We start from the raw sequence: 25347 nt of genomic DNA on the forward strand, positions 1-25347 counted from the left end.
GGACTGTAAACTAGTTCAACCATTGTGGAAGTCAGTGTGGTGATTCCTCAGGGATCTAAAACTAGAAATACCATTTGACCCAGCAATCCCATTACTGGGTATATACCCAAAGGATTATAAATTATGCTGCTTTAAAGACACATGCACACGTATGTTTATTGTGGCACTATTCACAATAACAAAGACTTGGAACCAAGCAAATGTCCAACAACGATAGACTGGATTAAGAAAATGTGGCACATATACACCATGGAATACTGTGCAGCCATAAAAAATGATGAGTTCATGTCATTTGTAGGGACATGGATGAAGCTGGAAACCATCATTCTCAGCAAACTATGGCAAGGACAAAAAACCAAACACCGCATGTTCTCACTCATAGGTGGGAATTGAACAATGAGAACACATGGACACAGGACGGGGAACATCACACACTGGGGCCTGTTGTGGGGTGGGGGGAAAGGGGGAGGGATAGCATTAGGAGATATACCTAATGTTAAATGACGAGTTAATGGGTGCAGCACACCAACATGGCACATGTATACATATGTAACTAACATGCACGTTGTGCACACGTACCCTAAAACTTACAGGATAATTAAAAACAAAATTAGCATCACAGAATGAAAAATAAGCCACAGACTAGCAGAAGATAATTGTAACACATAAAAACAAAGGATTAAATACAATGGTAATACAATGATAGCTATTCTTACAAAGTTGTTTCTATGTCTCAGGTACTATTCTGAACAATATACATGCATCTTGAATGCATGAAGAATTCGTATATAAGAAAAACACAAACAACAAAATTTAAAATGAGCAAAAAACCCAAATAGGAATTTCACAGAAGAGAAAACATAAATGGCCCATAAACATAATAAAAGATGCTCAACTACAATTCTAATCAGGGAAATAAACATTAAAACCCCAAAGAGATACCACTTCATACTCTAGCAAAAACCTAAAAGGCTGTGAATATCTAGTTTCACTGAGGAAGAACAATGGGAAGACTATTCACTGCTGGTGAGGGTATAGATTAGTACAACTGCTTTGGAGAACAGTTTGATGCCACTCAATAGAGCTGAACACACACATGCCCAATGACCAAGCAATTCCACTCCAGGTACATACTGTAAAAATACTCCTGCACATGCAGAATAGGAGACACTGCATCATAACAATGTTCACTAGAACACGAGGCTGAGGTGGAAAGATGGCTTGAGACCAGGAGTTCGAGGCTGCACCAGTAGCTGGGACTATAAGCATATGCCACTGTGCCTGGCTGATTTTTTGTTGTTGTGGTTGTTGTTAGAGATGAGGTCTTCCTTTATTGAACAAGCTGGTCTCCAACTCCTGGCTTCAACTGATCTTCCCACTTCTGCCTCCCAAAGTGCTGGGATTACAGGTGTGAGCCACCATGTCCGGCCAAGTTCTGCTTCTTAACCTGAGGTAGATACTTTGATGTTTCATTTTCCTTTATTGTACAGATATACTTTATATTCTCATATGTGACACAAGTCAAAATTTAAAAAAACAATTTAACGTTTATTCCCTTTAGATGAATGATGGGCAAATTTACATAATGAATTCATTACTGAAACAATGTATAGATTTCAGACTAGGAAAGTAACTATTTATAAAAGAAGAGCTTAAAACCTGCAACAGAAACAAAAACCCGAAACTGTAAAATTGAGTCAAACTAAAATTTAAAAAACAAAGCAATGATATAAAGTATCATTTGTCCAAATGTGTTCTACAAAACGCTTTTTTCTTAAATATGTCTGAGGGAAAACAGGTTCTAGGAGTAAAATACGTTTGAAAAATGCTGGGTTAAACAACTGAACCTATGAAGGAAGGAACAGAACTTCTCAAGCTCTTGACTCTGGAATCTTTTTTACACAGCAGTTAACACCATGCTTCTTCTTGGATTTGTATTTCAGATTAACACAATCTGGGAAACATTTTATAACACAGAGGGCCACACCAGATTGAATATTGCCCCCAGGAATGAAATGAAAACAGGAATGGATTCTCCAGTAAGAGGTACCCAGATATCCTAATCTTCAGTAGCTGACCTAAATCCTGGACAAGTGGGATCAAACCCCATAACTAAATACAACTTTTTAGGAACTAAGTGGATAATCACTCTGTGTTGTATGAACATGTGGGCAATGTGTTTCCCACACAGCTTAAAAGTGCAACAAAAAAAGATCTAGGTGTAATATAAAGAATTTCTACCACTGTTAGGGTAATGGCGGACTGACAGGAAGAGGGTCTTAGATGTTACTTAAGTAAAGTTCAATAGAAGCTTCCAGCACAGATATTCATGTTTCAAATTGGATCGCTCCATTAAAAAGTTTTTCCATTAGACTTCCCCGAATCAAATTATAAATTATCTAATTTTCTACTAAAGTTTTCCCCAGGCACAGGGAATATGTGGACTGCACCTAAAAAATTCTTCATAATGTACTTTTATTACTATAGGAAAAGATGCACATTTATTTTAAAAACTTCTCTATACCACTATCGTAAACCTTTGCGCACACTTATTTCTTTTGGAAGCTAACTTCTGAGTGGCAACAAAATATATTCTTAAGAAAAAAGTCTGACACAATGCCTTTGTGTCTTAAAATATGTTAAAATATTATTTGAAAAGAGTCAAACATCTGTCTTTTCAGGGTATCACAGGGAGTCAAACTGGAAAATGTGGCACTGTCAGGAGTTTCTACCTGGTGAAGGGTAGCAGACTTTTCTCTTCAGAGGGCTCTTGAGAGGGTAGCATCCATTATCTTGCCAGTTTACCACAACCTAGGCCCAATCCTCAGCCTTATAGGTTCAGAAATTTATTTTTATCAGCATCAATAGGGTAGCTACATTGCTTAGAAGCAAACAAAATTAATCATGCTTCAACAGAAATCAGGATACAGATATATTAATACAGAATGACAAATATAACTGTGACAGAAATAGGAATGCCTGTTTATGGTCATACATGGCCAATACTTTCATTACAGCCAAACTCATACATGCAGCCAAATAAGAGGCCCCTGGATACACAGGGAATCAGAATAAAAAAAGAAGAACTGAACATTTAATAGTCTTCTTTCATTCAATCAATAATTTTTTTAATTAAGCAACTACTATGTCCAGGTAACCTTCTAGGTCCTGGGGATACAGAGGTCTCTGCTTACAGAAGTCATAGGTAAGTAGCAGGTGAAGAGTATGTGTTTCACAGAAGTTTATTACAATATATTAATAAGAGCAAAAAATTTTGGAAGCAATCTAAATGTTCAATAATAGAGCTCCAATTAAATAACAATAAATCCAAATAATGAAAAATAATGCAGCCCTTTAAGAATAGCACTTGCAAGCCATAATTCATGACATGGGAAAATTATCATGATGGAAAAAGAAGCAAGCTATATATAGTGCATGATCCTATACACACACATACACACATACATATTTCCTATCCCTTTATATGCATAAGAAAACAAGCGGAAGGAAAGCCATATCTTTAGTCAAATCTTGTTTACTAAAGTACTATTAATGATTATCTTTTCTTTTTCTTCATACCTTTTTGCATTTTTCAATTTCCTAAAACAGCCTTACATGCCTTTTATCACCAGGAGAAAAATTACTTCTAAAGTAATTTCAGTCAACATGCATACTAAGAACTCTTCAGATTTATCTATTAGAAGCTGTGCATGAATGCCAGTCCTTGCATCTGCCTTGGAACTCACAGAGAGCTCTTTTCCTATGGCTTTAAACAATACTCAAAAAGAGTAGCATACCTGAATTTCCTAGTCCTATGTTTTTGTCATCCAACAGCCAGTCTTGTCTAGCTGTTTTCTAAACATTTCAACCAAAACATTTTTTTACAGATAACTCATACAGTCATCCTTCGATATGCATGGGGAATTGGTTCCAGGAACCCCTTGTATACCAAAATCCATGGATGCTCAAGTTACTGGTATAAAATAGTGTAGTATTGGCATATAACCTACACACATCCTCCTATATACTTTAAATCATCTCTAGATTACTTCTAATACTTAATATGATGTAAATGCTACATAGTTGGTATACCATGTTGTTTTTTATTTGTATCATTTTTTATTGTTGTATTGTTTTTTCTGACAATTTTGTTCCACAGCTGTTTGAATCAGTGGATGCAGAACCCATGAATATGGAGAGTCAATTGCATTTAATTATGCCCAAAGGTAAATGCATAACTTTTTCCTCACAGCTAATCTTCTAGCAACCCCATTGCTGTCCATGGCAAGCAGGCTTAGTTAATCTCTCCCATTCCCATTTCAGGTTCTTTAAAACCTCTTTCAAAATCTCTTTCATCCCACCTTATTCTTCATTCTCACTTCCATCAGCATATCAGTCCAGGCCCTAGTAACATTAATGTTACTAATGGCACTGTTAGTAACATTACTTACCAGCACTCAAGTGGGTCTTCCTGATGCCATTCTCTCCCATCCTGAAATCATTGCTCATAGAACTTGTATGATGTCATTCATTGGCTCAAAAACTTTTAAAGCTTTCCTTTTTCTACCATCCCAATCTAAATTTCTATGCCTGGCTTTTATTAAAGCCCATAATTTGGCCCCACCCTAGCCATTTAACTTTATTTTCCACTATTCACCAGTCTCCTCCCTCATCAACGAGAAGACATACCATAATCAACCTCACCACTAACCCTTGGAATATCTAAACTTAAAAATGGTCCTTCCTTTCCCCTTTACTTGTATTTAAAGAACTTGACGAACTATTCCTCCTCTGCTAAACTTTTCACAATTTCTTCAGCCTCATTTATGTTTCACGTTTTCAGAACATGTCTTGCCATTTATTAGGAATCTCACGATTAGGCACTCTCACGTAGACAGATTTACAGTCATGTATGTTGTCATCTTCTATTAAATTCCATACTCCTTGAAGGCAGGAGCCACGCCTTATTCTGTCCCCCAAAGTACTCAGAATGATGCAGAGCACACAGAAAGTACTCAAATCTTGTTGACTGATCCAGTGAGAAATGACCAACTTCAGTTCCAGCCTCTCTTTAACATGTACATAGCAATTTGGGCAAGTCAAAGCTCCATCCTAAAGGACATAATAGGGGACTCTTTAAGCACATTATGATGAAGGCCCTTTAGGGATAACACCAGAGTGATGAGGTGCCCTATACCAGGGATAATGGAGACAGAGTTCTTGGGATTCATCACTGGGGTCCTCAAAGCATCTTCCAAGGGGATAATAAGGAAGGACTCAAACACCTTTCAATCTCCATGAGACCAGGCATGAGGTCTTTTGAAAGAGTTCTTTAACTGGAGTGAATGTCAAAGAGAAGTATAATAAAATAAAAGACCTGCTTGTTCATAACATGATACTACCTAAATCACCAAATCTCACTGAGCCTTGGTTTAACTCAAGAGGTTTCATGCCACTGTAAGAGGTGGTAACTGCCAACTGATAGGAAATATTTTCATATGCATAGTCGTAGTGCCCCATATTTATGAACTTCTTAAGAGTCTTCAAAAAGCTTTCTATATACATTATCCTTTATTTTCTAACTTTTCTAAATACAAGGTGAGAGAGACACAAAGTGTTCTATCAAAACAATCTTGGCTGGGCACAGTGACTTACGCCTGTAATCCCAGCACTTTGGGAGGCCCAGGTGGGTGGGTCACCTGAGGTCAAGACTAGCCTGGCCAATGTGGAGAAACCCCATCTCTACCAAAAATACAAAAATTAGCCAGGCATGGTGGTGCACGCCTGTAATCCCAGCTACTCGGGAGGCTGAGATGGGAGAATCGCTTGAACCCGGGAGGCTGAGATTGCAGTGAGCTGGGATCCCACCACTGCATTCCAGCCTGGGAAACAGAGTAAGACTCTATCTCAAAAAAAAAAAAAAAAAAAAAAAAAAAAAAAAAAAAAAAAAAAAACTCAGAGTCTACATATAACAAATATTTTGTTGTATTCTTAGTGTACTTTAAATACATTTATCCATATTATTCCTTTTTTTTTTTTTTAATTAGAGATAGAGTCCCACTCCATCACCCAGGCTGGAGTGCAGTGGTGCCATCATAGCTCACTGCAGCCTTAAACTCCTGGCCTCGAGTGATCCTTCCACCTCAGCCTCCTGAGTCACTGGGATTACAGGTGTGAGCCACTGCACCTGGCTGTTTACCCATATTATTCTAAAATTAAGAAACATTTCAGAAATTGACTACTCAATGATTTTATCAGTTTTCTGCCATGGAAAATGTAATGTTTTACGATTTTTAACGTTAATACCTAGCAAAGTTTCTATAGTGCTTTCTCAATAGGTATTTTGATTTAAACATTTTGTACTGAATCAGTGAAAATATATGGAATTTACTAAATGTAAATTGTAAAAACTAATTTTCAATAAAATTTCTATTTTTAAAAGTTGAAATTTTACTTTAAAGACATAATTTGTATTTAGTTTCAGTGTGTAATGGCTGGCTTCTCAATAATGGCATTATTATTGTCTGAGCTCTAATCCTAAAATATAATTTTTTAAGAGAAGGGACTATTGTGAGATTTCTGTGGTTTCTTATAGCAAATGAATAGTGTCAAAAATGATACAAATGGTACACAAACGTCTGATTCATACCACAGCATACAATCATCTGTAACAGACTTTTCACTGGTGAGGAAGTATACCTTGCAAAAACTAAGAAAAGAATGTTTACCCAGAGATCTGCTGCCGCTGCTGCTAATAAAAACTAACATTTACTGACTGCTTCCACGTGCCATGCATATGCTAATAAACAGAACTGTATACCATATATACTGTATTAGTTAATAATATGTAAGGCTTTTAAAACAACATCTGGCAAATAGTAAACCCTACATAAAAGTTTATCATCATCATCTTCATATCACTCAACTCTGAAAGCAAGGATTAATGACTCAAGAAGCAGGCATTACTGCTCCCCACTCCCCATTTTACAGATACAAAAACAAATTTAGAGAAGAACTTAAGAAATTTGTTTCAGGTCACACAGTTAAAATGGTGATGGATCTTGAGCTTTTTCTAATCACTATGTAATTTTGATTAACTGATCAAGTAGACCTTAAGCTGAAAATGGAAGAAGAGATAGAAAAAGTTCAGATATTACTGTAACAATGAAAGAAGCTGGCTGGGCATGCTCTGAAAAAGAAAACTGAAAATAATGGGAAAGCTTGGGTAAATTATTTGTTGCAGAAAAACAAATGGGAAAGGTGTTAGCAACAAAGTGGTCTCAGGTCTGTGGAAACCCATGCCCAGAATATGGGTATTAAACAAAGAAAGAAAACTGACAATTTACAAATAAGTTAATATGATACTATTAAGCATCACTGAGATTTGATGAAATGGGACTCTGCACTAGAACAGGGCAAAAGCAAGGAAAGTAGAAGCATTAAGAATTGCTGGTATTCTAGAGACTGAGGCTGACACAAATAAGCTGTGATGGGGACTTCAACTTTTGGGATAGCCGCTAGAATTCTCCCACAGCTAAAATCAATGTCTCTGATAAATGCCTTGCTAACCCTTCCACCTCTCAAATAGGAAAAGAAATATTCTGGATGTGAATGTGACCACTGGGAAGAAATTCGATGATAAATGGAAGTACTGGGAAACCGGAGAGCAATTTACCATGGAATTTTCAAGTTTGTTACAATAGCTGGGAATGGAAACATGGGACACAATTAGGCAACAAAAATTACAAAATGTTCAGAGAAAAGAAAAGTAAGTCCTGCCTGAGACTCAAAAAAGAAAGATGAGTCATCTGTTTTAGGAAGCTCTCAAGAACAGAAGTCTAGTTAAACTAGCCTTGATTAATTAATTCAACAAATATTTACTGAGCATCCACTATGTGCCAGATACTGTTCCTGGCACCGTATAAAAACACAAATGACACAAAATACCAGCCCTTATGGATCTTATATTCTAGTGGGGCGAGGGGATGGAAAGAAAGTATAGGGGCTGGGAGAGGCATTACAATTTTAAATAAGGACATCAGAAGGTTTCATTGAGAAGGAGGTTTGAATGAGATGAAAAAGAATGATTTAGAAATCTGAAGGGAGGACAGTACCACACAGCATGTATGGTAAGTGCAAAGGCCCTGAAGCAGAGGTATGCAGTAAGAAACAGCAAGGAGTTCAGTACGGCACAGAGAGAGTGAGGGGGAGTGGTAAGAAAGAGTTCAGAGAGGTGACAGGGGCAAGAACATGTAAAACCCCGCAAAGACAGTAAGGACTTTGGATTACTCCTGAATTATGCCCATGAGAATTCACACTTATTAGGCTCCCTTTCACTAAATGCTCTCTTGTATTAAATACCTACTTTTACTAGATGTTATGAGAAAAATACAAAGGAAGGCAAACATGATTATTGCCCTGAAGACAGTGTCATTTTGTTCTGTTGGAAGTAAATTATAAATTGAAAATGAATTTAAAAGAATAACAAGGGAAATGTTCCATATCTATACATGATCTGATAAAGTACCAGACTGAAACTTGTGAGCTTTAGAATAATTCCTAGTTATATCACAAGAAGAATCCAGAAAAGAAAGATGAAAAAAAGAGACAAAGAAGGAGAATGAGTCAGAAAAACATGGTGGTGGTGGTGGTGGGGGACTTGTATAACCAAACAAGTGATGGACAGACTGACATAAAACCAGTATTGCTCCTATCCTCTTTCTTCTAGTCACAACAAAAAGATTAAAACTTGATATAAGAAACAGAGTTCTGGCTATAAACTGCAAAGGATATTAATGACAGAAAATGGGAAGATTCTGAAAAGACTGGCTGCACAAAGAGCTCTTCAATGAACTCAGATTTTCAAAGACACAGAAAAAGAAAGGAGGGACACATAACATGGATGCCTATAAAAGAAACACAGGATGGTATCAGGAAGTAAAATGTCCACAATGAGCTGAACTTCAGAAAATCATCAAGGGCTACAAAAGGGACTTTTGAATTTATGTCTGGAAGAGAAAGTTTACAAAAGGCCTGGTATACACAAAAGGCTGAGTATGTTGGTTAAGGTAAATGGTGTAGTTAATACATGACAGGAAAAAAAAAGGGGGAAAGAAACCCTTCACTTCTATTTTGCTTTTTAAAAATTCTACACTTGAATACCCCCCCACAGTTTACAAAGACCTTTTACATATTTCTACCTGGAGAGGTAGGTATGACGCCTATTTTATAAAAGAGAACTTCCAGTCCAGTGTCCATCACTCAATCCCTGCCTCTCTTCTCAGTCGAGGAGAACGACAGCAAAAAGTGGCGCGTTAGGATGAAAGAACTGATGCCCATGACACGTGAAGCGGCCATAAAAGACCTGCCCCCGACACACTGCAAATCTGACTTGACCAGTTGTCTACTGTGAGCCTGCATGGGAATTTTGCTGAATGCTACAATAACTCTTTAACAAGTCAGGAAGACCAAAGAGGTTAAGACAGGAGACAAAGTACTCCATCTTTCAGAGTGAGGAAAAAACACAAACATAACAAAAGAAAATGAACATGGCAAAAGATTAACTCTGTGTTTATCATTCAGCCAGAAGAAAATCCTAGATGATTATAAAACAGTTTCTGAATAGACAAAGATGGGCAATCACTGAGAATCAGCGTAGGTTCAGGAAGAACAAGTCTTGCCAAGTAACTTTATTTGTTTTGTTGGCAAAGCTATAAGACAAATCTATGTGATGCTCTGAAAGGTATTTAACAAGCTCCACTCCCCATTTCTTTCTGAGAGGAAAAGAGAGATGGGCTGAGTAACACATATACATAACCAATTAAATAACAAAACTCAGAATGCTCATAAATAAGTTCTGCAATATTCACTGGGCTTAGGCAATAGTGTTACCAATGATCTGGATAAAAGTTTTTCCAACATCCTTATCAAAATGTAGGTATGACCAGAGCCTGGAGAGAATAATGAAAAAAAGGAGAGCAGAGTCAGATCTAAAACAATTTTAACAGAATATTAACTTTAACAAATAAAATTTAATAGAGAAAACGTAAAGAATTATATTTGGGTTAAAAAAATCAAATGCTAAATACAAATTGTGAAAACTGTTGTATACATAAAAAAGCAACCAGGCCAGGCACGGGGGCTCACGCCTATAATCCCAGCATTTTGGGAGGCCGAGGCGGGCACATCACCTGAGGTCAGGAGTTCGAGACCAGCCTTGCCAACATGGTGAAACCCCATCTCTACTAAAAATACAAAAATTAGCTGGGCATGGAGGCAGGGGCCTGTAATCCCAGCTACTTGGGAGGCTGAGACAGGAGAATCACTTGAACCCAGGAGGTGGCAGTTAGTTGCAGTGAGCCGAGATCATGCCACTGCACTCTAGCCTGGGTGACAAAGTGAGACTCCATCTCAAAACACACACACAAAAAGGCAACTATCCCAGCAACTTGGGAAGCCAAAGCAGGAGAATTGCTTAAGCCCAGGAGTTCGAGAACAGCCTAGGCAATATAGCGAAATCCTGTCTCTATTAAAATATTTTTTAAATTACATTTTTAAAGAAAGAACTAAAGAGTTTTTTCAAATAAAAGCTTGACATAGGCCGGGCATGGTGGCTTATGCCTGTAATCCTAACACTTTGGGAGGCAGAGGTGGGTGGATCACTTGAGGTCAGGAATTCGAGACCAGCCTAGCCAACATGGTAAAACCCCATCTAAAAATACAAAAATTAGCTGGGCATGGTGGCACTCGCCTGTCATCCCAGCAACTTGGGAGGCTGAGGCAGGAGAATCACTTGAACCTGGGAGGCAGAAGTTGCAGTGAGCTAAGACTGTGCCACTGCACTCCAGCCTGGACAACACAGCAAGACTCCACTTAAAAAAAAAAAAAGCTTGACATAAATTAAAGTGTGAAATGGCTGCCCCTAAAATTTATACAATCTTAATCTTGGCCTGAGTTGACACACACATATAAATAAAGTCATGCACAAGGAAGGTGAATGCCATACTCTACACTGTACTAGTTGGCTCATATCTGGAGAAATTATTCAATACTTAGTGATGCCCTATAGTCATACAAAGGGCAAAATAAATGTCCTCATAATTTGAAAATTAAGTCATCCTCTGGGAGTAACACCAGCCTGAATCAAATAGAGTGATGGAATTTAGCCATCACTGTAAGTAATTCCAAGAAAATGTGTGACTGAAAAGGGCTGGGGATACCCAAGTCTGGTCAAAAGTGAGTAGGGTATAGTTTCTGGAAGACAGGATTGGAATGTGAATTAAGAAAGCTGAAACCTTGTCAACTATGTTGACAGAAGGAGGTTATATTAATCTGAGGTAGTGGGGGCAGAGCAGGAGTTTAACAAGGAAGACTTTGCCTATGTGCCCCCAACACTGTCTGAGGTGAAAGCACACTGACCATATCCCCAGAGAAGCGCTGGACAGCTGCATCCTTATAAAGACTCTCCATCGGGTTATCCTGACTTAGTGACACTCCCCATTAAGATTACCCATTTGATTAGATGGGCTGGCTTCCCCTGTAGATTCTCCTATAGTGATGAGAGTGTGCTCACCAAACTATAAGCTTCTGTTCCACTCACAGTTATATTAATAAATTCACTAACTGGCATTCTTGGTTTTATGTCAGTCTCTCCATCACTTGCTAACTATAAGTAAATTCCCGTAATTCTGGTGACTTCTGGAAAATGTTCAGAAAAATGTTCATAGCTAACGGCCTAGGTAAGTGAGGTATATACCTTAAATATGACAATCCATATCCAGCTTCTACCCATCTGAGAAGCCCTATGTTCCTTTATGACAATTCTATTTGATGTAAAACGGAACCACATATTTTAAGAGAGAAAACAAAATAAAACACATGGAGGGGAGTGACCAGGAAGGCAAGAGGTCTGAAATCCATATTTGAACAAATTCAATGAAGATACTTAGCCTGAAAGAGAGATGTTAGATAGCCATCTTCAAATATTACTCTTGCAGTGACATAAAATTATCTCTAATTCTGAGATGAGAACCAGTTGAAAATTATATAAGGAAACACTTTCCAGTTAGCACTGTCCTATGCCTGGCACATAGCAAATGCTCATTAAGTTTTGACATAGAGTCAATGCCCAACATTATTACCTCTTACTGTAGTTTGGATATTTAAAAAACATAAAAGAAATACATACTAGACACTGTCAGAAAGCCTAGGAGAGGTACCTAACCCTGCCGGAGGTAAGAGGTCAAGGCAGGCCTCCCTGAAAGAGATGCCTAAGCAGAATACCAAAGAAAGCACAGGAATTACCCAAGAAGTATAGGAAAGGGCATTCCAGAAAGTAGTGTGTGAGACCGAAGGTACAAGAAAGCTAGTGGTTCAGTGCGGTTGGAGAGGTGAGTAGGGGAGTGATGGAAGACAAGGCTGGAAAACTAAAAAGGAACTCATGTGTCACACTAAGGAGCCTGGAAGAGGCCATGGGGAGTCACTAGAAATTTTAAGGATGAAAGTTACATAATGAGATTCAAGTTTAGGACAGTCATTGTGGCAGCCACATGGAAGACAGACTGAAAGAAGGCAAGACTGGTAGCAGGGAAAGATGGCTAGTTCAATCACTGGGCACCTGAATGAATATTCTGGCAGGAGGAAGAGCAAAGGCAGAGTTCAAGACATAGTTAAGGAAGACCTAAGAAATGACTAGATGTCAGTCATAAACAAGGAGGACGAGTCAAGGGTGATTTCCAGGTTTACAGCTTAAGAACCAAATAGAGAACAACGCCATGTACTGGGAAAGCTAAGGAGCACAAGAATGGCTCTGTGAAGGGAGAAGATAAAGTCAGCTCTGGGTGAGCAGAATCCAAGTTATCCATGGAACACACCAACGGTGGTGATATCTAGAAGACAGATGGACAATGGGGTCTTAAGATCAGGACGGGGACCTGAGCAAGATATACCGGTTTGGAAGTCATCATTGCAGAGAAGTTATTGAAGATATCACAGCATATGAGATCACCCACACTCACAGTGCAGGGAGTGAGAAGAGGATTGGGGACAAAATAGCACATTAACCATTTAAGGGAATGAAAGTTAACTATCTTATGATCTGTTAAGTTCCTTGTCTTTAGGCAAGGAACTTAAATATTTAGGCAAAGACTAAACATCCACTTGTTGGAGATGATGTACAGGGAATTCACAACAGAGTTGGACTAGATGACCTCTGAAAATCAATCAAAAACTTCAATTCAACACAGTATTTCTTACAATCTGAGAAATAACTTTTCACCACTATTACAGAAAAGCTAAAATCTTAAGTATTTTTGTTTTTGGCTTTGTCAGTCCAATATTTTGTGTAAGTTCTAAAAAATAAATTTTTTGTTGTTTGATAATGTTTTCTGAAAGGGAGAGAGTACTTGGTTTACTTGTACAGGAAAGCACAGGCTCTAATTTCTTAGCCCTATTTTTCCTTCTGTGGGTCCAGTTACACTCTTGGTTAGTATGAAAATGCAGTTTTACTATGGTGAAAATTCAAACACATGTTCCCAGCTATTCATCCCTTTACTTTCTGCCACCTTGTGCCTGAATTGGGCTATACAATGGGGCTAATCTATGGATTTAGATCTTAAAGCTTTAACTACATTTCAGAAATGTGCTTATAATTTTCATTGATATTTAAAGTATGTTGATTTCTGTCTCCTTTTCTGCTCAATTCTAAAAATAAAGAGACATTGGTCCATATACAATTTTAAAAATTAAATCCAGAAATGTTTGATTAAAAGAAACTGCCATTTTTGGCATAAAAATACAACCAGCGTATTTTCAGACAGGACTGCTGGGAGTTCAACTTAATCCTTAAATATGGCACTGGTCCTACCAAGTGGTACCTGGAACAGGTGTGGAGGTACTTAATCTCTTTTAACCATATGTACTTTTTCTCCTGCCCCCTCTCTATGCCTCCCCTACCACCCTGCAAGCCCGCTTTTCCTCCTTCTGTTCCTTTCACTTTCCTCCTGACAGTGACCATAATCTTTTAGTATTACCAGTAATGGCACTAAAGCCAAAACAGCTGCCAACCGCTGGCCTAGAAATACAATGGATATAATTTGAATTAGAGACTACCATTAAGTTTTTGGTTGTCCTTAGAAAACAACTTTATATTCTGTTTCAGTGGTCCAATCCAAAGGACAGAAAAAAAAATAACCACTGTAGAAAGTAAATCTATGTAAAAAATAAATCTGTAGTGCTTTTTAGCTCTAGCAATCTAATGTAAATTATACATACAAAGTTTATAATAACGATTTGCACATACAGGTCTCTGAATGACCAAACAAGGATAGAGGAGGACCAGAGATGATGTTTGACACCATCTGAAGTTTAGGGTCATGTTAGTTATTAAACTGTGTTATTTTTAAAAAATAATAAGGCTTAGAGTAGAGAAGAGAAAAGAATCAAGGCTAGAACTAGAATAAAAGGACTTAATTATTAGGTATTACAGTCTTGGGAAATGTTTAAGAGTTCCATAAAACCCTATGGGAAAGGTAAATAATCATGTTCCTACCACAATCCCCTCCCTCAAGTCAGGTGCTCTTGAAGCTGTGCTTTGATGCAGCATTCTCTTTATACAACAACCTCGGTGGTTCTAGGCTTCATCAAAGAAAAGGATTTTAGTGGATTTACTTTTCTCTTTATCTCTCTGGCTGATGGTATCTTTACTTTTTCTGTTTAATTTCACAAAATGGAAGCAAGAGACAATTTATCACCAGCACTGCACTCCAGGTTGGGAGTGAGAAGTACAGAAGAGGTGCTTCCAATAGGCTACTGGAGGCAACAGAAACACTTTCTTACAAAAGCTCAGAGTGCTAAAGCTGGATAAACATAAATAGACAGCAAATAAAATTCATTGCTCCTGTCCAGCATCACGGCAACAATTCCGGTTCCTGTGGCCCCCTAATATGCTTCGTGTCTTACATCACTATGTGATAATACCCGCCTGAGGCTTCTTGGCCTGAAACACTCCTCCTCACCCTTCAAGTCTAAGCTCAAACACTCACACATCCTTGGAAAGCTTCTCTCACTATCCCAAGTAGGTGCCCCTCTCCCTTAGGTGTGCCTCTCACTGCTCTTTCATGACAGCTGTTATGCCTGATTGCAGCTATTTCTACCCCTGTGAATGTAGCTCTCCAGTCACCTGCCCAGCTTCTGAGGGAGCACCGTGTCTTTCCCTTTCCATATCTCCTGGCACACGGTGTGTACTTTATGTACAATTCACAGTGAAAGAACTGCCTAGGTTCTTTCACTAGAAAGGAGAGACCCATCCATGCAAGTCTCTCCTTCCCAATCTCACCTAGTTTAGAACTTCATTATTATCACCTAGATTATCTGTCTCTTCACTGGTCTTCCCATTTCTGGACTCTCTTTCCTTGAATTCACTCCATATACACTACTGCCACTTACAACTCTAAGTAACTAATGTACCAAGTTGAACAGGTGGTGAAGTAGAGAATGAAAAGCTGGAAAACATCAATTCTCTAAGTTCAAAGGGTTCAAATCCAACAGAGCAGAAAGAGAAGTAGATAATTAACAGAACTTACCAGGTGCTGTACAGATACACCCAATTTATGCTAATCCCTCTGCGTGGCATGTCCTTCACTCTGAAATGCTCAATTCATATTTCACTTCATATAGGAAGCTTTCCTAATCTCTATAGCCAGAAGCAATCTCTCTTTCCTCTGCTCCCACAGTACCCTGTTACTCCGTTATCACTTTCTGTTTGAATTACAGTCATTTGTACCCATACATTATACCTCTTACTGGACTGAACTTTTCTAAATGGAGGGCCAAACATCTATTTGTCTCTATTTTGCCATGGTACCTAACACAGTGCCCTGCAAATAGCTGATAAATAATGAATTATGATGATTAACCTCACTAAAATATTATGAGTCTGTGATTCCTTTAGGATTTGCCAGTATCAAGAATATCAATGGGTCATATACATGCAATTCAGTACTAAAATTTTCCACTCTAGCCACAAAAATAGAAAAAGTCTATTCTGTTTGTCTAGATAAGAGTCGACATATGGAGAACATCCTCAACCAGATCTGAAAATGTCCAAATGAAATGGATCGCTGTTGTAAAAAACACAACAAAGGGCAACTCCCTAGTACTACAATAAACTGAGCAACCAGCCTCTGCTGCCAAATACAGAAAAGTCATAAGGGGCAAACACGGTGTGGTATTTCCACAATGGGAGCAGGTCAGTGGGTAGACACTTAACTAAGTAAAAATGAACACTGCTAGTAAAAATTAATTTAATAAAACAGACACTAGTACAAGATAGTATGTCAAAAATGGATCATTGAATAAGCTGTCTGAGCTCTCAAACATTATCACTTTCCAGAAGTGAATACTACTTGCAGCTTATCCATTCTTTTAAGGATCATATTCAATTTTCTACAAAAGTGCTTTTGTAGGCCGTGCATAGTGGCTCATGCCTGTAATCCCAGCACTTTGGGAGGCCGAGGCAGGCGGATCACGAGGTCAGGAGATCAAAACCATCCTGGCTAACACGGTGAAACCCCATCTCTACTAAAAATACAAAAAATTAGCCGGGTGTGGTGGCAGGCACCTGTAGTCCCAGCTACTCGGGAGGCTGAGGCAGGAGAATGGCGTGAACCCAGGAGGCAGAGCTTGCAGTGAGCTGAGATCGCGCCACTGCACTCCAGCCTGGGTGACACAGCGAGACTCTGTCTCAAAAAAAAAAGTGCTACTGTAAGATACCTCAGCAAGCCCTTGTTAGGATTCCCAATTCCTTAATTTCACTGTTTATGTCTGTCCTCCCTTCACCCTATTCCTTTATCATAATTGTTTTAGTTAGAATGTAAGCAATTGAGTGCACAATGAGATAGACAATAACTTAAGAATTAAGGACTTTAACATTTCATGATTTAAAATGCAGAACTAAAATTCCAGGTTCTCAATTCTCACAAAACAAAACAAAGCTCAAGGCTTAAAACTTTAGAAAATGCCATGCTATAATGATATTTACCCACTCCTAATTGGCTTAAATGAAGTCAGAACATTTGATTATATCATTTATTTCAGCACTGTAATTGCTAAGGGCAAAAACCTTGTCTCATCAACTAATTTTGTAGAGGCCTTAGTGAACGATTTGCTTGTAGCAGCTTTTACTCTACAAGGAAGACCAGTGTGTTAAATAAAGTGTTTATATTAGAGTCGAAAGACCTAAGTTTAAATTCAGGCTCTGTCTCTTATTTTGAGATCTCAGACAAGTCACTTTAATCTGAGTTCCTCTCTTTACCTGAAAATAGGTGTAATAGCCATAACCCTCACTGCCTAGACCACATGACTGCTATGAGGATTAAGTAAGGAAATGTGTAAAAATGCTTCATAAAACTATAAAGTGTAATACAAATATAAGGGCTCCTGGTATTATTCTTAAAATAAGTGCTAAGAGTAAATCCCTGTCTATAAGAAATCAGAATACAATTGAATTATTTCTGCATACTTTTCCCAAGAGAATTTATGTCTGACATGCAAAACTGTAAATAACTCCTAAAGGGGAAATTACCAGAAAAGGAGGGGAAAAAAGAGAAGAAAGAAAACTTGGGGTGGGACTAGAAGAGGGAGGTAAATTAAAGAGAAAAGGAGAAGTTTTTGTAGTAAAATAATGCAATGTAAGAGAGACCAAACCTGATCTGAAGAAGCAATTTCTTTTTTTTTTTTTTTTTGAGACAGAGTCTCACTGTCACCCAGGCTGGGCTACAGTGAAGTGGTCTCAGCTCACTGCAAGCTCCACCTCCTGGGTTGACGCCATTCTCCTGCCTCAGCCTCCTGAGCAGCTGGGACTACAGGTGCCCGCCACCACGCCTGGCTATTTTTTTTATTTTTAGTAGAGACGAGGTTTGGCCATGTTAGCCAGGATGGTCTCAATCTCCTGACCTCGTGATCTGCCCACCTCGGCCTCCCAAAGTGCTGGGATTATAGGCGTGAGTCACCGCGCCCGGCCTGAAGGAGCAATTTCTAACTCTACCACTTACTATCTACCTGTGTGTCCCTGGGCAAGTCACTTCACCTCTCTAAGCTCCAATTTCCTCATTTGTAGGCAGAGATAATAACTCACAAGATTGCTATAAGGATTAAATGAGATAATATATATAAAGTACTTAGCACTATGTCTGGTGCATAGTAAGGGATAAGTGGTTACTGGCATTGATAAAATTATCAGACCTGTGCCCTAATGGGTGACATTCAGAAAAAAAAAGGAATCAAGAACATTTAAGAGGGGAAGATGATGTTCGGGGAGCTAAATCTATATATTACCACTGGGAGACAAAGTTTGAGAAACATAAATTACACAAAGTATGCTTCATATTAAATGTTCAGATTACTTACTGTGTCTCTTGAATTGGTGAGGAATCAAGAGAAATGCAGTCAAAATCTCCATATCATAAAAGCAGAATAGCAATAACCGTATTCATAACAGCAGAATAGCAATAACCGTATTCATAAAAGCAGAATAGCAATGGGAGAACTTGGCCCCCTGAAAAGCGCGCATTAATGTGTGCAGAAGCTTCTCTGTCCCAAACTCAATTTTCTAAACTTTCACAGACAGAATGAAAGCTAGACTCCATAGCAAAGGTACAGCAACCCCGAATGCCAAAAATAGCTGGTATTAGCTATCATGCCCTCATGTTAGTTTCTGCCATCTTGTTCTTTATTCTGGGTGTATCTGTAGCTGATTTGAGGTGTTAAACATTATTAACTCCACCCTATTCAGGAACTGCAAAAGCAGTAAAAGTGTCCCAGGAATCAGGAAAATGAGGAATAAAATCTCCTGAATCAGCTGGAGAGATAGTAAATAACTCAAAGAGGTAAGAAAACAATGGATGCTATCTGTGCATACGGGATCAGAGATTTATCTATTATAACATGTAGAAATTCTATACCTGTGGAATCAACGAGAATCAGCAAAAGGCAAGGAAAACAGGAAGCCTTCTGTATAAATGGCCAGAGAATCAACAATTTGGGTTACCAACTGATCTGGTGTTAATTAAGGGGAAGGTAAAGAGCTTGTTAAGAATTTAAAAGCTAAGCATAGGCCAGGTGCAGTGGCTTACGCCTGTAATCCCAGCACTTTGGGAGGCCGAGGCGGGCGGATCACCTGAGGTCGGGAGTTCGAGACCAGCCTGACCAACATGGTGAAACCCCATCTCTACTAAAAATACAAAACTTAGCCAGGCATGGTGGTGCGTGCCTGTAATCCCAGATATTTGGGAGGCTGAGGCAAGAGAATCGCTTGAACCCAGGAGGCGGGGGTTGCAGTGAACCAAAATCATGCATTGCACTCCAGCCTTGGCAACAAGAGTGAAACTCTGTCTCAAAAATAAATAAATAAATAAATAAAAGCTAAGCATAGTAGAAGTGTTATCACATACCACAGACAATTGCCAAGGCTCCAGGCCTGTTTGGAATTTATACAATATGACTGTGAATGATCAGGTCACCACATGACCTGTAACTGTTAAGGTCTTCCCTAAGATCTGTGCAGAGCTCATCTAAGAGGCAGGCTACCTGCCTCAGCAGACGTTCAATGCAGATAAGCTATTCCTGGTGGGAAAAGATGCCCCCAAAACTTGAATCAGCAAGGAGGTAACAGTATGACTCTGGTTTTCTTTTGATAGACCTACTCACACACCTTTTTACTAAGACAATCTTCCCAAACCACCTGTACTTAGAAGAACTTGGAAACTTTTTATAACAAAGCGAAGTCCACATCTAAGTATCTCCATGAAATGATGGGCTAAAGATCTGCCAACCAGGGCATGGTAAATGGAAATGATATACCATCACTATTAATTTAAGGTATGTTTAAAAAAAAAACTTTTTAAAATTTGTTTTGCCATCTCTGTCTTATTTCAATAATATAAACACATGTGCTTTAAATCCTGGCTTTAGTTCTGCTACTCTTCCCATTAGGTTTTAAGCTCATCAACCATCAACTGTCCTAGTATAGGTGTCTTCTAGAACCTACCCCATTGAGTCAAGTGGAGAATACTTATATTCGTTCACAGAGACTATGACTCTGGAGCTGTACTTAAACTATGAGTACGGTCAACTGCAGGCACTGACAAAGAAGCTGAAGAGTCTGGATCCTGCTGGACAGTTAGGAAAAGGCAGGCAATACCTCTCCCACCGCTCACCTGCTGTATTCCCTGCCTAGGTATACTTTTTTTCTAACCTTTAAATCCAATTGAATTTGTGATTCCAATTCTTAAACAATAACAAATGTGGACTATTCCTGAAACTTCATAAATAAAATCAGGTGGACATTTACAGTACTGAGTAGGCCTATACAAGACACTGTGCACTTCTATAGCACCCTTTATTTCACAAACCCAAAGAACTGTCAAAGTTGCCCCAACATAAAGTATCAGTGATGGAACTTCTCTCATTTTTACATGTACAACACTCTATTCACCCTGTTTCTGCCATTATAAGCATAGCTATTCATGAAAATGCACTAAAAGGGCTGAGACCAACATTCAATCATTAACTAAATTTCAACTTCATAATTCAACCCAAAAACTATCCAATGCCAAGTGGTTTAAAAAATTATAGAACAGGGCTGGGCACATTGGCTCACACCTGTAATCCCAACAATTGGGAGGCCGAGGCAGGAGGATCACTTGAGCCAAGGAGTTCGAGACCGGGCTGGGCAACATAGTGAAACCCTGTCTCTACAAAAAATTTAAAAATCAGTCGGGCGTGCTTGTGCACACCTGTAGTCCGAGCTACTCAGGAGGCTGAGGTGGGAGGATCGCTTGAGCCTGAGAGGCAGAGGTTGCAATGAGCCATGATTGCACTACTGCACTCCAGCCTAAAAGACAGACTTAAACTCTGTCAAAAAAAAAAAATTACAGAACAAAGCCAAACACAGTGGCTCAGGCCTATAGTTCCTGCAACTTAGGAGGCAAGAAGATCATCTGAGCCCAGAAGTTCGAGTCCAGGCTGGGCAAGACAGTGAGGTTCTTTCTTTAAAAAAAATAAATTACAGGACAAAATATACAAAGACTCAAACATTCCATTAAGCAAAAGAGTTAATATGGAATAACTTCTCACTTCTAAGTTCTTATGAGTACTTATAGGTAATAAGTCAAAATTATTAAAAAGTCCCACTCAATAGTTATATTTAATCTGCACCAAGAATAACTTCCAAAAATGGATTAAAATAACTAACATGTCAAAAATAACTCATTTACTTGGGTGTTATTTTGGAACTCTTTCTAGAAAACTGACCCCAAAATTTAGATGTCAGAAGAATGTATTTCCCAAGTCAAGTTTTTGAAACAACAGATCTGAGGAAGACCATCATGAACAGGAGAAAATACGGATTGCAGTTAAGCATGCCATATGGGTACAAGCCAGAATGCCTGGGTCAGAATCCTGGTCCTACCACTCAGTAGCTATCTAACCTTAGTACCACAGTTACTTCATCTGCAAAACGGGAATAATAAAAATACCTACTCCATACAGTTGTTGTGAGGATTAAAGCCAGGCAAGTAAGTAATATATGTAAAGGATTTAGCAGGAAGCAGCATTATATAAAGTATTTACTTATCATCATTATCATATGACTAGATCACTTAAATCATCCACAGAAACGCCTTTTCCTATTTCAGTCTTCCTTAATTGGTCTAGCAGCACTTAATCCCTCCCTCCTTGGCTTCCTCATAAAACACATTTTCTATGGTATTTATTTGGGTAGGTATATTTCTCTCCCACTGGATCACATCTCCTTGAAGACAGCAACCACAGTTCGTCCGAGTGTACAGAGTAGCAACCACACTTCGTCCGAGTGTACAGAGCAGCAAACACTGTTCACTGTTGCCTTTTATTTCTCTCCCTCTAAAGATTCTGAACAATAATACCCTGTCAATTAGCGAACTTTTACCTGGAGACAGAAGGCTTATGCAACCAGTGCACTTAAGTACTGGTCATACCTTGCTAAAGACTTTCTTAAGACTTAAACAAAAATTTGCGGGGGAAGAAGAGGAGGATATGCTTCATGTTTATAAACTACTAACCAAAGACAGATTTTTAATTTTTTAAAAAAGTTACGTCTTAAAAGCTTGCTTTCATTATTTCATTCAAAAAGACCATAGTGCTTTTAATATAAAAATACAGAAGCATAATTTCTGCATATGTCAAGTCTAACCTAATCATAACTTGCCAATCTGCTGATTTTAATGTAATCCTAAGGATGCTAGACAACAATATGCTTGCTTGATCCACCCTACACTATTTACATAAAATAAAAGCATTTTAACAATACATCGAGATGCAAATCTTTCTGGCTCTGATTTGTGCCCTTTCTCCCTCTTAACAAAAAGTGCCACACACACACAAAAGAGCCTCCAACTTATCCTGGATCACTGGGGAGGCACTTTCTAAGGTGCGTTATCCAATTTCACTAACACAATGATGCTCTCCTTACTTTAAGAGAACAGAACTTTTCTGAAAGCAAACAGCTGAACTGAGTCCATTGCTTTGTTATCATTTTTTAGGAAGTCCAATTTCTCCTTTGTTCTTACAGTGTCCTACCTTTAGAAATCAAGTTTTCAGCATAAAAACTGACAAGGACATCTATTTGTTGGCACAAATCATCTCAGTCTCCATTCTTTGACTTATTTTAAAACAAACTCAAGAGCAAATGGCTAGAGAAAAACTGCTTCTATTTAATGTGGGTTTTCTAAGTCTAATTTTTTCATTCCTAGTGGCAAGGCCTTTCAAAAGAGTACAAAAACTACACCCAACTTTGCTTCTCATTCTAAACACATCACAACCAAATGGGAAACATTATCAGCCATCTTAACAAGGAGAAAACAAAGCTAAGTGAGGTCAAACCAAAACATTTTTTAATTCATTGTACCTACCTATTTTGAGATCAGGATTTTTCAGATGGAAGTAGTTTGATGAACTTATGCAATAAAATTATGTAATATCATAATTTAACATAATATTTTAGACTAACTTCTCTCTCCTCAAATAGTCACAAGGGTGGCTAATTCACATACAGTACCTCTCAGCCACTGGGGAGAGAGTATAATAAACTTAATTGTTTTACATATCCTGAGGCACAGAGAGAAAGGCCAATCAAATTCAAAGAGGTTTACAGTACCTTATATACATATATGATTGAGACAAAGAACTTTCAAGAATCTGTACTGAGGAAGCAAAAATGGGCTTAAGTACAATAGGCCCTGCCTTAAAGTAGAGAGACCGGTCAAACGTAAGCCCCAGCGCCAAAAAAGACAAGGTCTCACTCATCAATCCCCATCTTACAATCAAGAGGCAGAACTTAAATCACTTAAAGCTGTTTTTTCAGATTTGAGCAGTAAAATAAGCTAATAGGCCATTTCCGATTAAGTGGCTTCTCTCAAAACTTATCACAAGTTATGTGAAATGGGCAAAAGCGTTGGTTCTGCATTTTATCAAGTGAGAAACAACAGCATCCTACTTTTGGACAAGCCACTACTTCCAGAGCCACTAGCCCTCCCCCCACCTCCCACTTCTTTTTATATCATTCCTCCAAACTTAGAACCCGAAAAGCTATTCCACAAAACAAAAGCAGCACCAGTAAAAGGGGAGGCCACTGGTTTTGAAAATAAAGTTTGTTCTTTTGCTGTCAACCTGGCAACTTTTTAAAGGTGAAACGTGCCCTACTCAATCGGTTACACTCTTTTCTACTCCCACACCCAATAACCACTCGTTCGACCTCGATACTAAAGGTGAAAAAAGGAGTGGGAGAAATGATTTTGAAAGGAAGGGGCTACGCGTGCAATGGTAAAGACAGATTCTAAGACTGGTTTTGAGCACTCCGTGGCTTCTAGGAGCTGGGAGGCTTTCCTGAGTCTGTCTTGAGAAATGTTTGGCAATCTGACGCATCAGTTTTTAGGAACGGTACACAAACAGCCCCCACAATTGAAGAGCCATGCTTCGGATCCTGGCTCTGGGTGACATCGGCTGGAGGGCACGGGACAGGAGCGCTGGGGCTACCCGGAGAGGATCCGCGACATTTGTTATTGTTTGTGAAGCCCAGGCGGGGACCCGGAGCGGAGTGCTCGGGGGCCGGGGAGTGGAAGGAGAAAGGAGCAGAGGACAAAGATTCCTCCCCGGGTGCGAGGCTCCCTCTCTGGACACATGGGGCCAGTATCACCCCGGGGAATAAGAGGGCCAAGGCCGTCGCCGCAGGTTCCCCGGAGACATTTCCAGCCCCAGAATTAGCCCGGCTTTCCCTGGACACCCAAAGACACCTAAAATCTCCTCCTGCTCCTGCTCGCAGAGTTGGGGCTGGCGCGGCGAGCTCGGGCCCCCAGCCGAGCGCTGCATCCGCGAACTCACCTGCCTCCGGTCGCGCCCGCGGCCGGCTCAGCCTCCGCACGGACCGCAGCCGGCCGGGCGCCCGTCAGCTCCGTTCTCCCCGCTCCGCCCTCGCCCCGCCCCCGGGAGGTGGGACCCGCGGCCTCGCCGGAATCTCAGGGCGGCCTCCCTGAACTCTCGCGAGCCTTGCCTCCTCGGCTTCTCGGTGGCTGGGTCGGTCCGACTCGCCCTGACGTCATACGCACCACAGCCGGAAGTAGCCTTCTGTCGTCAACGCCGCTCTTCCCGGCCCCACCCATCTCCGCCTGGTGAAGGCCAGACTGGTTTTGAGGGAGTTGACTGAACTGTCGCCACTTCCCCTCTCACCAGCCTCACCTCACTGCCGTTTTTACCCCAAACCTGTTCAGGCCTCTCTTGAGAGTGGCCTAATGTGTTGCGACATTAGTCACATTCTAAATGTCATCCGAATTTTTCAAACAGTGCAATGCAAAGAATGTTAGAAATGGAAAGAGAGAATTCACACATTTTTCAGATTGGGAAACAGTTGTCAACAAAGATGGATCAGCTAAGTTGCTCAGTCGGTAGCTGTGGGGACTCGAAGCCACCCAGGTTCCTTGACGCTTCCATTTCACCATGAGGGTACTCCAGAGACTGGAGAGGAACCAGGATTTGGAAATGCCACAAAAAATACATTAAAAACCTGTTTGGGTTTTCTTGGAAAATCTAAAATAACTACAGTACTGGCCTGCTTTATCAGTAGGATCTGAGAATTGTGCAGAAGAGCACTCCCCTATAGGATGACCCAAAAGGGACAACTTTGGGAAGGTTGATGCAATTTGCGTCTGGGGACAAAACTGGCCTTTGGGAAAGCCAAATGAGAGAATGACTCCCAATTATTGTTGGCAAGTTTATCCTCAATATGAGTATTGGAGGTCTTATAAAATATCCTTAGCT

The 25347-nt window shown here is 39.5% G+C and overlaps 1 protein-coding gene across 9 annotated transcripts in view; it reads right to left on the bottom strand.

Moving 5' to 3' along the window:
• STK38L (serine/threonine kinase 38 like) overlaps positions 1-24623 on the bottom strand; it is an 80701-nt gene extending 56078 nt beyond the window's left edge. For 2 of the 9 annotated variants that reach the window (XM_063786861.1, XM_063786863.1), the window contains exon 1: positions 24415-24549. The gene's annotated coding sequence lies outside the window, so the exon portion shown is untranslated. Of the gene's footprint in view, positions 1-24414 lie in introns of all 9 variants that reach the window. The other 7 variants (XM_001143341.6, XM_063786862.1, XM_054664414.2 and 4 more) reach the window with 7 other exon arrangements.
• Positions 24624-25347: the final 724 nt, after the last annotated feature.

This window comes from Pan troglodytes, chromosome 10, assembly GCF_028858775.2.
Source record: "Pan troglodytes isolate AG18354 chromosome 10, NHGRI_mPanTro3-v2.0_pri, whole genome shotgun sequence".
Taxonomy (NCBI): Eukaryota; Metazoa; Chordata; class Mammalia; order Primates; family Hominidae; genus Pan; species Pan troglodytes.